Source organism: Melanostigma gelatinosum (genome assembly GCF_949748355.1).
Source record: "Melanostigma gelatinosum genome assembly, chromosome: 5".
In the NCBI taxonomy this organism is placed as follows: domain Eukaryota; kingdom Metazoa; phylum Chordata; class Actinopteri; order Perciformes; family Zoarcidae; genus Melanostigma; species Melanostigma gelatinosum.
The window spans coordinates 23,453,273-23,465,432 of record NC_136638.1 but is presented as its reverse complement, the minus strand read 5'-3'; positions in this window follow the sequence as shown (position 1 = coordinate 23,465,432).

The window sequence follows — 12,160 nt, the reverse complement described above, 5'->3', positions numbered from 1 at the left end:
CGGTAATAATCGCACTAATTCATTGTTGGTCTTTTCATGGGATATGTTTACAATAAGATTTAGAATATCACTTATTCTTTACTTGGCAATGCTTATGATAAAATTGTACATATCCTGTACATAGCATGCTCAATTCAGTAGATCTCTGGGTATCACAATACATCGCCGCTTTCATTGATTTGTGCTCTCTTTATAGCTGCTGTCTTATCCCTCTTAGTGCCTTTGGCAATGAATTCCCCTGATTACTTGCATTCTTAATAACTGACCATTACGCATTAAGCCTTTTCAGAAAATGGATTTCCATAGATGCATTTCAGGATGTTATTTCATCAGTTTACACTCTTGACAAATGAAGCTTCTCACTCGTCCCCAATGAAGCAAGGAGAGCTGTAAAGCATCTGTGGCATTGTGAAATCAGGGCGAGGATGACAATATTAATTGTCAATGTTGAACAGATGAACATCGAAAAAACATTAAGTCTTGGATATGATTATTTTCGTAGGTCTTTTGACCTTTCTTTGAGAAAGCTTTCTTTCACTTTAATGAGTATTTGCTAAGCTATCATGTCACACAGCTGTAAAGATGGTTTTGGTAATTATATCTTAATTACTTAAATAGGAGATCTCTATGATCAATTTATTCATTGACTTTTATGATTTATTTTTTGATTTGCTATGTTCTGTAGTCCTTGTGTTACATTTGATGCACTAGTTAATTCACTGATACTGACTGGGGTGCGTTCTACATTGGGGTTGAATACATTTGATGAATCATGATATAAGAAAGATTGTTTGGAGTGTTGTTTCAGCCCTGCCACGTTCAATAAAGTCAATAACTGAAATCAAACATTGTATAAAGAGGAGAAATCAATGGGTTTCCTTCCTATTATTAAGAGAACTGGAGCAAAGCCCTATTGGCTTTTAGTCATGCTTACTTGTGAGAGCTATAATTGACTTTTGTCCCAAAGCAATATTTTCACCCCATTACTCTCTGCTCATGGCTCTTTGGCCAGAGACAGTCTTGGCCTCCATCATCATTAACACCTGCCCGCTCATTATATTGAGCCGCCAGATAAAGGGACAGAGATTATAGATTCCGTCATTGCTCTTCACATCACCTTGGCTAATGATTTGTGTACAGGTTTAATGGTTTGTGTGACAAGAGGCCAAACAGTACCAAATTGTCACAAGTTAGTGCAAATGTCAATGTGTTGGATTGTTTTGAACGTTCACCTTTGACATTCATTACAAAGCAGAGACCCTTATCAGTCAATGAGGCCTAAAGTGGAGTTTTCAGTTAATTCTAATAAACGATATAGCTGAAATCAAAAAGGTTCCTCCTGGGGGCTGAACTCATTTTGATGTTAAAGACTGTGTCTTTTAATAAATTGTGTTTTAAACTCAGGTTTGAAGTCCAAGAATTGCAATCCCAGAATTCACCAGAATTGTTTGCCATCCACCTCCTTTCACTTCGAAATAACTGTGGGAAACTTCAAAATTCAGCATGGGTCCATGTAAGTCTCTGTGTGTGCTGCCCTTTACCAATCAATGCATTTGCTTTGTTAAAATGGAGCAATTGTACAGTATGGACCTACACATAATCCTCTCCACACATTGGTTTCTTTCTCTCACAAGTGCCTGATGCATTCAAAGGTAGCTAAGGCCGAGAGCCGTCTGTGGTCTCGATCAATACATTCCTGTCTGTAAAGCATCCCTGCCAAAATGGAAACCGATAGCCTGAAGAGTAGAGCACCGACACATCAGGATATAAATTAGGCTCCTCATCGAGATGGACTCATTGTTCATCATTCAGCAATTGGATAACGAATGGAGTATGTTGGGAAATTCAGTGGAAAAAGGTCAAGTTTAAGAGATTACCATTTATCACAGCCAAATGCCCTGCTAAATAAGTGCAACCTCCAGTTAACATAAACAAAGTGGAAGGAAAGTATGTCTTCTTTACTGACAAATTTATATCTAGACGAATGTCAGAGAACTGAAAAACCAAAAGCAGAATAACAGGATCTGTCTCAAGTAAGCAGTTGCCAGTGAACTATTTAAAAGGAATCTTGACTTTTGGTGCAGTGAAGATTCAATCCGCTATTGATCCTCATAGTGTCAAGTTCTTGTCAAGGAGGCCCTCACCACTTCCTGATGCAATGCCTTGAGTATAGAAAGCTTCTGAGCAAAACGGAGTGGAGGAAGCGATGGAGACAGGCTAACAGCATTACAGTATGTGAATATGTGTGTGGCAAATAGCAGCATAAATGACTAATTATTAATAATATACCAAACAAACAAAAGTAAACCAACATCATTGATTGGTTGGTTGTGAAAGTAGTGTCACATCGTTACACCACTGCAAAGTGCATCAGCTACACTGCACATGTCCTCGGACACGATGCGAGTGAGAACAATGACAGCAATTCACGCTTGTTTTAATTGCCATCGAAATGGAAGCTCAGAGTTGATTGGAGTGGAGACCGCGTCCAGCACAGATACAGGACCACAATGACAATCGGTCTTTTTAATCACAGGTGTCATTGTTGTATTCAAAACTCTTTCAGCAACAAGAAAACAAAGCTATTCTGTACTAAGGAAACAAAACTGTCCAGTTGGAGCGGCGTGTGTACATTTCATTCATACGCTGACTGACGGCAGCTGCGCTCTTGCTCTCCAGGGTCATGCTCATATCTGCACGAATATGAAAAAAACAAGGATGTATTGGTTTTCACCTCAAATACACATAACAAACGGGTGCAAATATATTAAAAAGCTGTGGCAAAATGGTGTGCACCAGTAGAAAATACTTTCACATCTGCTGGTTCTGGATCTGCTGCAGGTTTTGTGGGAAACATTGACCCTCTCAATTTTTAGGAGCCTCCTATTCACACATTGAGAGTTTCCTACCGCTTGCTCCTCCTCCGCAAGTACAAAATAGTTTTATACTTATTTTTAAACAGTATTTAAACAAGGACCATATATTTCCCTCAAAGAATAACTCGCTCTGCGATAGGACCTGCCTATCTCCAATGTCCATTTAACTATTGCCTGACACCTGCGTATATACGCCAGCATGTGTTATTGGCAAGTAGCCTGTTGGTGCCGTGTTGTCTGATGCTCTGTAAACATGAACTGCCAGCTACAATAAATGCTCATGTCAACCTACAAGTGGTAACGGCAAGTACCATGTGTCCATATTGTACCATATTTCACCAGTGTCAGCACACACAGGTATGAAAAATCACCATAAACTGTTCTCACTCATACAAACATCAACACTGAGAAAAGTGAGTGGTGTCACAACTATTTAAACCTGAATCATCCCCAGTTTAGCATTTCTCTGCTGCAGGATTTTTCTGTGGACACAGGACTCTGTGTATTTGACCCACACTGTTTTGTTATTAGCAGATACATTCATCAATTCTGAATTTCAACCCAATAGCATACTATAGCAAATTATCTATACTGCTGTGGTATATAGCGTATAAGTTCAATAGTCGTCTCCCTTGGTGTCATACAGTACAATCAAATTTGGACTTGGTTTAAGTATAGAATACTTCACCTTCATATTTCTGTAGTGTTACACTTGAATGTAGCTGCTCAAAAGTTTGCCCCATCAATGTTGAACAAGTTATCAAAAACAGGAACGGAGGGCTTGAGTGTTTTTTTTTTTTTTACAGGAAGAGAGACTTGAAAAGACTTGACATAGATTTCCTGCTGTGTTGTGCTGTCTGCTCTGATATTTCGTTATAGTCTGTCGCTGCTTAGTATTATCTGTCGGTGCTGAGTGGTTATTATTTCCCCAGTTTTCTTTGGCACAAAAGACTTTGACAAATATGTGTAAAAAGTGTGGGATCATAATCTCCCTCTGTATCTAACAGGACAATTTATAGGTCCAGTCAACCCACCAACCATTGTCTGACCATGGAGAAAATAAGGAAGGCAAATAAAAGTCTTCTCACAATGCACATGCATTATTCCGGCTGAGCGGTCACATTTTTGCAAGGACGGCCATCACGTCTTATAAATCCTCATAATGTAATTTACGCAAAGTCAGGAGCAAAAACGGTTCACACAAATAGTCCGAAGCATGTTGGATAAAACCGAATATTTACTTTTGTTCTGTCAAGACTGGCACATAGAAGACAAAGTGACTTGGAGATGAATGCACAGTGGTCTTATTGAAAAGTAATGATTAGGGGTGTAACAGTTCACACAATTCACGGTTGGGTTCGGTACGTTTCGGTACAGTAGAAAAATATAAATTCCAGAGAAATGTACTTGATTTTAAAATATATTTATTCATTACAACTAACATCATGAAGTTATTCTTTGACTTTGAACAATGATGGAACTATACCTGAGTGATCCATCTTCTGGGGTGTCTTCTTAGCAATACATAAGCATAAAAAACAAAAACTGCTCCTTAATGTTATGTAGTATTGTTACTTACATCTTGCAAAATTGATTTTTAATATCAATGGGACTACCTGGTTAAATAAAGGTTTTAAAAAAAAATTTAAATTTTTTTTTTATTTTTTTTATTTTTTTATTCAAACGTATTCGGTTCGTCATGCGTACCGAACCGTGAGCCTCGTACCGAACGGTTCAATACGAATATGCGTATCGTTACACCCCTAGTAATGATTCATTGTTCTTATATAAGTGAATGTTAATCAGCCAAAGCTAGGTAAAACCCTGACTATTGATTGAAGTAGTAATCTTACATTGATATTTTAGCAGTAAATAGTTCTAAAGTCAAACACTGCTGTAGTTGCACTGTAAATGCTTGTGTAATGTCACATTGATTGTCACTAACCTGTGTTTGTTTTAAAAGAAAATGGCTACACTAATCACAAAATACATGATTATTGTCAATGACGAGTCTGGGGGTGTCCCCAACTAAGAATTCCCGTAATGAAATCTGATTGGTCAAGACTTGCTCATCGTTGACTGATAATCATTTTATTGCTCATTGATCCATATTTTCATTTGCTACATAATAAAATATTGTCCACACCACACGAAAGAGCTTAAACACCCAATTAAACAATCTGCCTCCTTGACTTGGCGTAATCATTTTATTTTATAGGCTAATAGGATGAGCTGCATCCACTTCCTCCGGGCCCGGCGTCACAATGGGACAGTGCTGTTTGTTGTGTCGGTGCGGCGCGGCCCCTATTACTGAGAGACACTGTGGAGGAGATCGATAGACGGACTGCCTGCTTGCTTTTCGTGGTTTGCAATTTGGGGTCAGCAAAAAAACAAAAGACGATATAAAAAACATGTGACCCATAATATTTTGTATCCATACACGTGCAGCCAATAATACTAAAAACAAACAAAATAGATCAGACGACCCAACATCATCAAGTATTCATATTGATTTTTATATATATATACACACACACACACGCAAGAAGACAATCTGTGACTCACAACTCTTATCACAAGAGACGATGGCAATCCACATTGTGAGTGGCGATAAGTCAATTGATTTCCACTTTGGATGAATGAAAATGGAAAAATGCAAAGTTGTCTGTCTAACAACATGATCAAATACATTAAATGTATTTAACAAACATCGATCAATGCACTCATTTTCTATCTCACAACTATGAGTCACACTGGCAGCTGCCATCGCTGGTAACAAGCCGACTGGAGCGAGAGTGTAGCAAAGAAACACCTGTCTAGATGGAAGAAGAGAGGAATTAAAAAAGAACGCAGATAACGTCTGACATTTCTGCTAACACCAAAGAGATTTGTATCTACAAGATGAATGCTTGAGCTGGGGCATTATGATTGGGCTGTCCTGTTTGACAGCTGGGGCTGCAGAAAGGCAAGGTTAGACTGCATCGTTACGGAAGAAATGAAAGACTTCTGGGTTATTATTCACCATTATTGTTTTTGATTGAGCTTCTGCTTTTACCGCCCATAAAAACTGTCTGTAAGAGTTAACTGTGGCGTATAATTCACAAAATCCATTTAAAATGGATTTTTTTTGTATTATATGGACGTATTATCAATCACAAAACCTACACACAAAATGTTATATTAGGTATTATTACCCCAATATTGTTTACAGACAAAGCATGATAGTTGCACTTTTGCAATATATTTGACTCTTTTGCATTGGTGGCATTCAACTCTAAACAAAACACAGAAAAAAGACAATATTCAGTTTACATTTTTAATGGAAGAGAATAATTGCTTGTGTATTAATTATTTAGTTTTCATAATTAAGAGGAATGAAACAATGCAACATAGATGACTGCATTTGTTGTGTGATGCTGTTTGTCATTGCGTGACTCAAGCTGTTTCTCTCTGTTGTTGGCGAGGCAAAAGTACTAATACGTAATTCATAGGCCTGAGTCATTTTGTCAGACTTTGTAAAATGAAAGAAACATTCAGCAACATGAATAAAATCAAATGATAGTGGAATCCTGGGGGCACAGTGCTGCACAAATGGCAAGGATTTGCATGAAACAGATGAAATATGATAATAGCAGATATGTATAATTGTTCACGGGTCACACAGATGGGCAGAGTCGAAGCAAACGTTTGCTAGGGCATTCAGATGAAGAATAACTCATCGCAGAATGGAGCACACTGTGACACTGGCACACGTGCAAAATGTCATGTTGAATTTTGTCGATTGTCATCTGGGCAAACTTAACTTCCTGTTAGAAAGGAGCCGTTTCTTGTCGTAACACAATCACACACAGTGCTAAGGGACAAGTCGGGGTGTCACTTAGAGACAGATTTATTTGAGAAATAACATAATTCTAATTGTCGAGAAACCAGTATCCAATTTGCATCACCGACACCCATGAAATTAAATTTTCACAAGACTAGTTCTGAGCTGATAGAAAAAGCTTCAGGTACAAAAAAGCTGTGATTTGATTGCCTTTCACTGTGGTCAGTCATTTCATTTTTTTGGCACAGCGCAATCTGAAAGTGATATTTAACTTACGTTTAATATTTATTTAAGTGCTGTGTTTGTCAGCTGCGTGATCTGCAAAGGTAGTTGAGTCGATGTGGACCAGTTTTTTTTGCTGACCGCTGGATGAAACTAATGTACTTTACAGGATGTGTTGTTTTACTATGCAAATTCAGAGGTAACAAGAATTGAGCCTGTTACATTTTATGCCTTTTATTTCCAGCAGAATCTCTGTAGGGATTACTTAGCATCACCTGCTTACAGGCAGCAGTCCATTGTTGTGCCCACTCTCTTGTAATGTGTCTATACTCTATATCAGATCTATACTGTATCCAATACTCTAAATATTAACATACAGTTTAGAAATGTTGATGACAAGGTTTCAAGGCTCATCATGCAAACAAGAAATTAAGATTAAAATGTACTACTTTGCAATTTAGTCAAATTCAAAACCCCTTTGAGCAACTTTCTTACAAGAATGACAACGTCTCTCACATTTCAGATGTGAGGACAAATGGCCTGCTTCCTCATACAAATTATTCCACTCTTAGATTCTAGTTTGTTTCATGTCATATTCTCTCTTTCTCTGTGTGTGTGTGTGTGTGTGTGTGAGAGCGAGCTTTCCAGTTTGCAGGTGCAAGGGCTAGAGTGAGTTATACAAGTGCAACTGACAGACAGCAGGTACACTTGCTTTCATCGCTGGCACTGTGAGGCAGGTGTGGAGAAGGCACCACGACGAGTGACAAAATAATGCTCCCCTTACATCATCCAACCTTTAATTTGATACAAAGTTCACATCAGTGGTGAAAAGATGATGAGATGTTACCACACTCATCAATGTTTACCCTACACATCAGCCTAATTACTGACACTAAATTCAGAAAGAGTCATGTTCTTTTTTAAACCTAGCATCAACTGCTTTACATATGAAGTTCTCAGTTATCTGAAATGGACAAAGCATTCCAACTGTTTTGCAGAATGTTACAGGGAAAGAAGGATCATCTATTGTCAGGACAACAGATGCTTCACCAACACGTGTGTCGTCATCAAAGACCGTTTTGGTGTCCACATTCTTGTCTCAGTAAATCTTCAATTGTGGATGAAAACAGAAAAAAACACATTAAGTTCTTGTGGCTCTATTTTCAGAATATAACATTAATGGTCGTGGAGGTTTAGCCATAACCTCATTATAAAATACTAATCGGCACATACATATTCTACTGGATGACTTGGTCCATTCTAATTGTCCCTAAACTGCATTCCTTTTGGTGAGGTGTTATTTATGTTGGCAGACTTGCGATCAGGTCCTAGAAATGCCAATAGTGTTAATTGCTTACTTTCAAATGTGCATCATAATTGGAAATGGTCCTTTATCATCTTGAACCTTCTCCAGGATTTTTGCAGGACATGCATTGCCTTTATTTGATACTGATAGTGGAGAGAGACAGGACATGTAGAGAAAGCAATGGGGGAAAGATGTGCAGCTAAACGGTCAGGCCAGCTGGGACTCGAACCAAGGACTCGCTGCTCAGGGAATACGTGCCCATGTGGTATCCGCCCTAACCACTCGGCGTGTAGACATTTTTTAACCTGATGCTTGTCTGCAGCTTGCTGCTCTCTCGGCCGTCAGGGGAGCCAGAAATTCAAGGTGCATCATGGGCATCTCTGTACAGTTGAATATGTCAGATATTCACTCGCCTTTCAGCCCACCACGTTTGACAACAGTTTGTGTCTCTTTTGCTTGCTCGGTGTTTGACATTCTTCACCAGCGACTTGTTTACTTCAGCTGTAATCGTCTGTTTCTGGAGAGCTGGTTAGCTCTCTAAACCCTCACATCTTCCAGCAGTTGCACAACCACATGTGGACTGGCTCATGGAAATTGAGACATCCAGCACAATACAATGCTATATTTCCATAAGTCTCCTTTCTCTCAATCTGCAGCCATGAAATCCTTTTTGATCATGTGCAATCCCTACTCCGTACCGGGCTGCTGACCATTTTTCGACACCCAAATGTCCATTTGGCACGAAGAATACAGCAGACATGATTCTGCTTCACGTTTCCAGGCCGGACAAATTGGGCTAAGATACCAGCTGTTAAGCATGGGAAGGCTAATCAGGTTTGCCGAATGCTGAGGATTATGCAGTCGAAAGAAGAGTTGTTGTTCTAAACACAATCTACTGCAGCGGACAACACATCTGCTGTTGGTTTCGTTACCTGAGCTATTTCCTCTTGTTCGTTCTGGAAGCTCGTCTTAGCCTTGTTATTTGCATGCTGCTGCTGCTGCATTACCACAGGCCTTTTATGAAGGAAGTGTCCAATTAACTGTGGATTTGGTGGCATGTGCTATCACATCAGGGTTCCCAGGGTCTCACATCATTTGTGCGCTTGTGTGGCAGGGTGTGAGGGCTTCAGGCCAACAGTTTTAAAATCACTTCCCTCATTTAAATGTACTGCATAAAGCATTGCATGTCTGGATGCTTTAAATGAAAAGAGACAGAGAGAGTTTCAGGGCGACTGAAAGTAAAATGTCGTACCATGATTATGAACATTACAACATTATAATTGCAATAATAATACACAATGCAAATACATGTCCAATACTCACATGTCAGAATTTGTATGTGGCTGCATGTCATAGCACTTTTTTCTTTATATAACAAAACAGTGCCTAAACACATTTTTCAGTTCATCTGCTTCATTTCAGCCAAAGTAATTATCCTCAGTGCTTTATTTAAAGCAATCTTTGTTTTTAATCACCAATATAGCTCCATGTTGTGGACAGTATTTATCAGTTATGTGAATTGTAATTTAGGCTTGCTACTTCTGGTCCCACCCAAAAAATCTGGGTGGGACTCTCTGGCACAGCACTTAACTGGTTTGAATCCCATTTGAAGGGCCGATAATACTTTGTGTATGTAGCTGATTACACATCAGAGCTGACTAAAATGACATGTGGTGTTCCCCAAGGTTCAATACTGGGGATTCTTCTGTTCAACATCTACATGCTTCCACTAGCTCAGATTATGGAAAACAACAAAGTGTGTTATCATAATTATGCAGACGACACACAAATCTACATAACTATGTCACCAGGGGACTATAATCCCATACAAGGGCTGGGTAACTGCATTGAACAAATCAACAACTGGATGTGCCAGAATTTTCTTCAATTAAACAAAGATAAAACAGAAGTAATTGTTTTTGGTACCAAGGACGAACAATTGAAAATCACCGCTCAGCTTCAGTCACTGATGTTAAAACCCACAAACCAAGCCAGCAATCTAGGTGTAGTTATGGATTCAGACCTCAACCTGAACAGCCATATCAAGACAATTACAAAATCAGCCTACTATCACCTGAAGAATATATCAAGGATTAGAGGACTTATGTCTCAACAGGATTTGGAAAAACTTGTCCATGCATTTATCTTCAGCAGACTGGACGACTGTAACGGTGTGTTTACAGGTCTCTGTAAAAAATCCGTCAGAAAGCTGCAGCTGATTCAGAACGCTGCAGCTCGAGTCCTCACTAAGACCAGGAGGGTGGATCACATCACTCCAGTTCTGAGGTCTTTGCACTGGCTTCCTGTCCAACAAAGAATTGACTTTAAAATCCTGCTCTTGGTTTACAAAGCACTGAATGGTTTAGGGCCAAAATACATCTCTGATCTGCTGCTACCTTATGAACCATCCCGACCCCTCAGGTCATCTGGGACCGGTTTACTTTCTGTTCCCAGAGTCGGAACTAAACATGGAGAAGCAGCGTTCAGTTTTTCTGCTCCACATATCTGGAACAAAGTCCCAGAAAGCTGCAGGTCTGCTGAGACCCTCAGCTCATTTAAATCAAGATTGAAGACCTTTCTGTTTGCTGCTGCCTTTAATTGAACCACGTTCAATTAATATATTAATCAATTTCCTGCATTTCTGCATTTCACTACTGCATTTTATTTCTTACACTGTTTTTTAATTGTTTTTGAAATCTCCTTGTGTTTTGATGCTTTTAATGGTTTTATGTGAAGCACTTTGAATTACCTTGTTGTTGAAATGTGCTATACAAATAAACTTGCCTTGCCTTACTTAACACTGAGAATTAAGTCTTTTTTTCAATACATAATTCAGCAGGCTTGCATCCTTTCATGCCACTATATAGTTGCTTAGGCTTGTCAGCCAGGACCTGTCTATCCATGACATTAAACAGAATATTCAATGAAGGGATTGAACATATCACACTAAGCATTAAGGCTTTACAGTTGAGTTTAAAACAACACAAAGCTCTGTATTTTCGTGCTATTCCTAATTAATTGAATCAACATCCTAAATGTCTTTCTACAATTCAGTGCCTGCTTTATTTAGATTACCAAGTATTTCAGTAGAAGCAATAATATGTGCTCATTTTTTCGAGACTGCAGACTGTGAAATGTAAGTTAAAAGAACAATTAACTCTCTCTTCAGATTTTAAGATCACAGAGACCGCAGCACTGTTCGACATTCGGAACTTGGGAGGAATTAAGAAGCGTCTCTGGTTTCAGTGATGATGGAGCAACAATATCTTCTTGTATCTTCAGTTTGGAACAAATATCCCAGTTTTTGTTTATCTTATTCACCTCATTAATCAGGGAGTACTGTAGATGTTTAATTAGGAGAACTGCTTCGCTTCACCTTTTCCCGTGTGTTCCATAACCCTTGTGCTAGGCATCAGACGATGGGGGCCGACTCCGTCTGTGGTCTTCTCTCTGCAAACTGGCCTCATGAACCAAGGTCCCAAGATTGAGACACTGTTGGAAACTGACTCAGACACTGTGTGCTAGCAATGATGCAATAAACCTTTGTTGAGGGAAGCACTCACGCAGCATTACCCTGTGGTGGTCACTGAGCTCTCAGCAAGTATTTTTCTGTTTCAGCCTTTTTTCATCTTTTCCAGGGGGATGTTTTGTTTTCAATATTTCCCCTGCCTCGTGCACAGCCGTCTGGCCGAATGTATATTTTACTTTTAAATGTTAATTGATGTCTTTTGTTTTTATTAATGTAGTCTGGCAGGTGGATTTGCCTTCATCTTCTCTCCTCCATCTGTTCGTGTTTAAAGTGCTGACACTTCACTGTTTCCGTTTTTGTTTCGTTCAAGCTGTGTGCTTATAGATCTGCTTGCAAAGATATACCTCTGACACAAAAGTTTCTGTGATTTCTTTGTGACATTTCAGTGACCTTTTGAATTTATA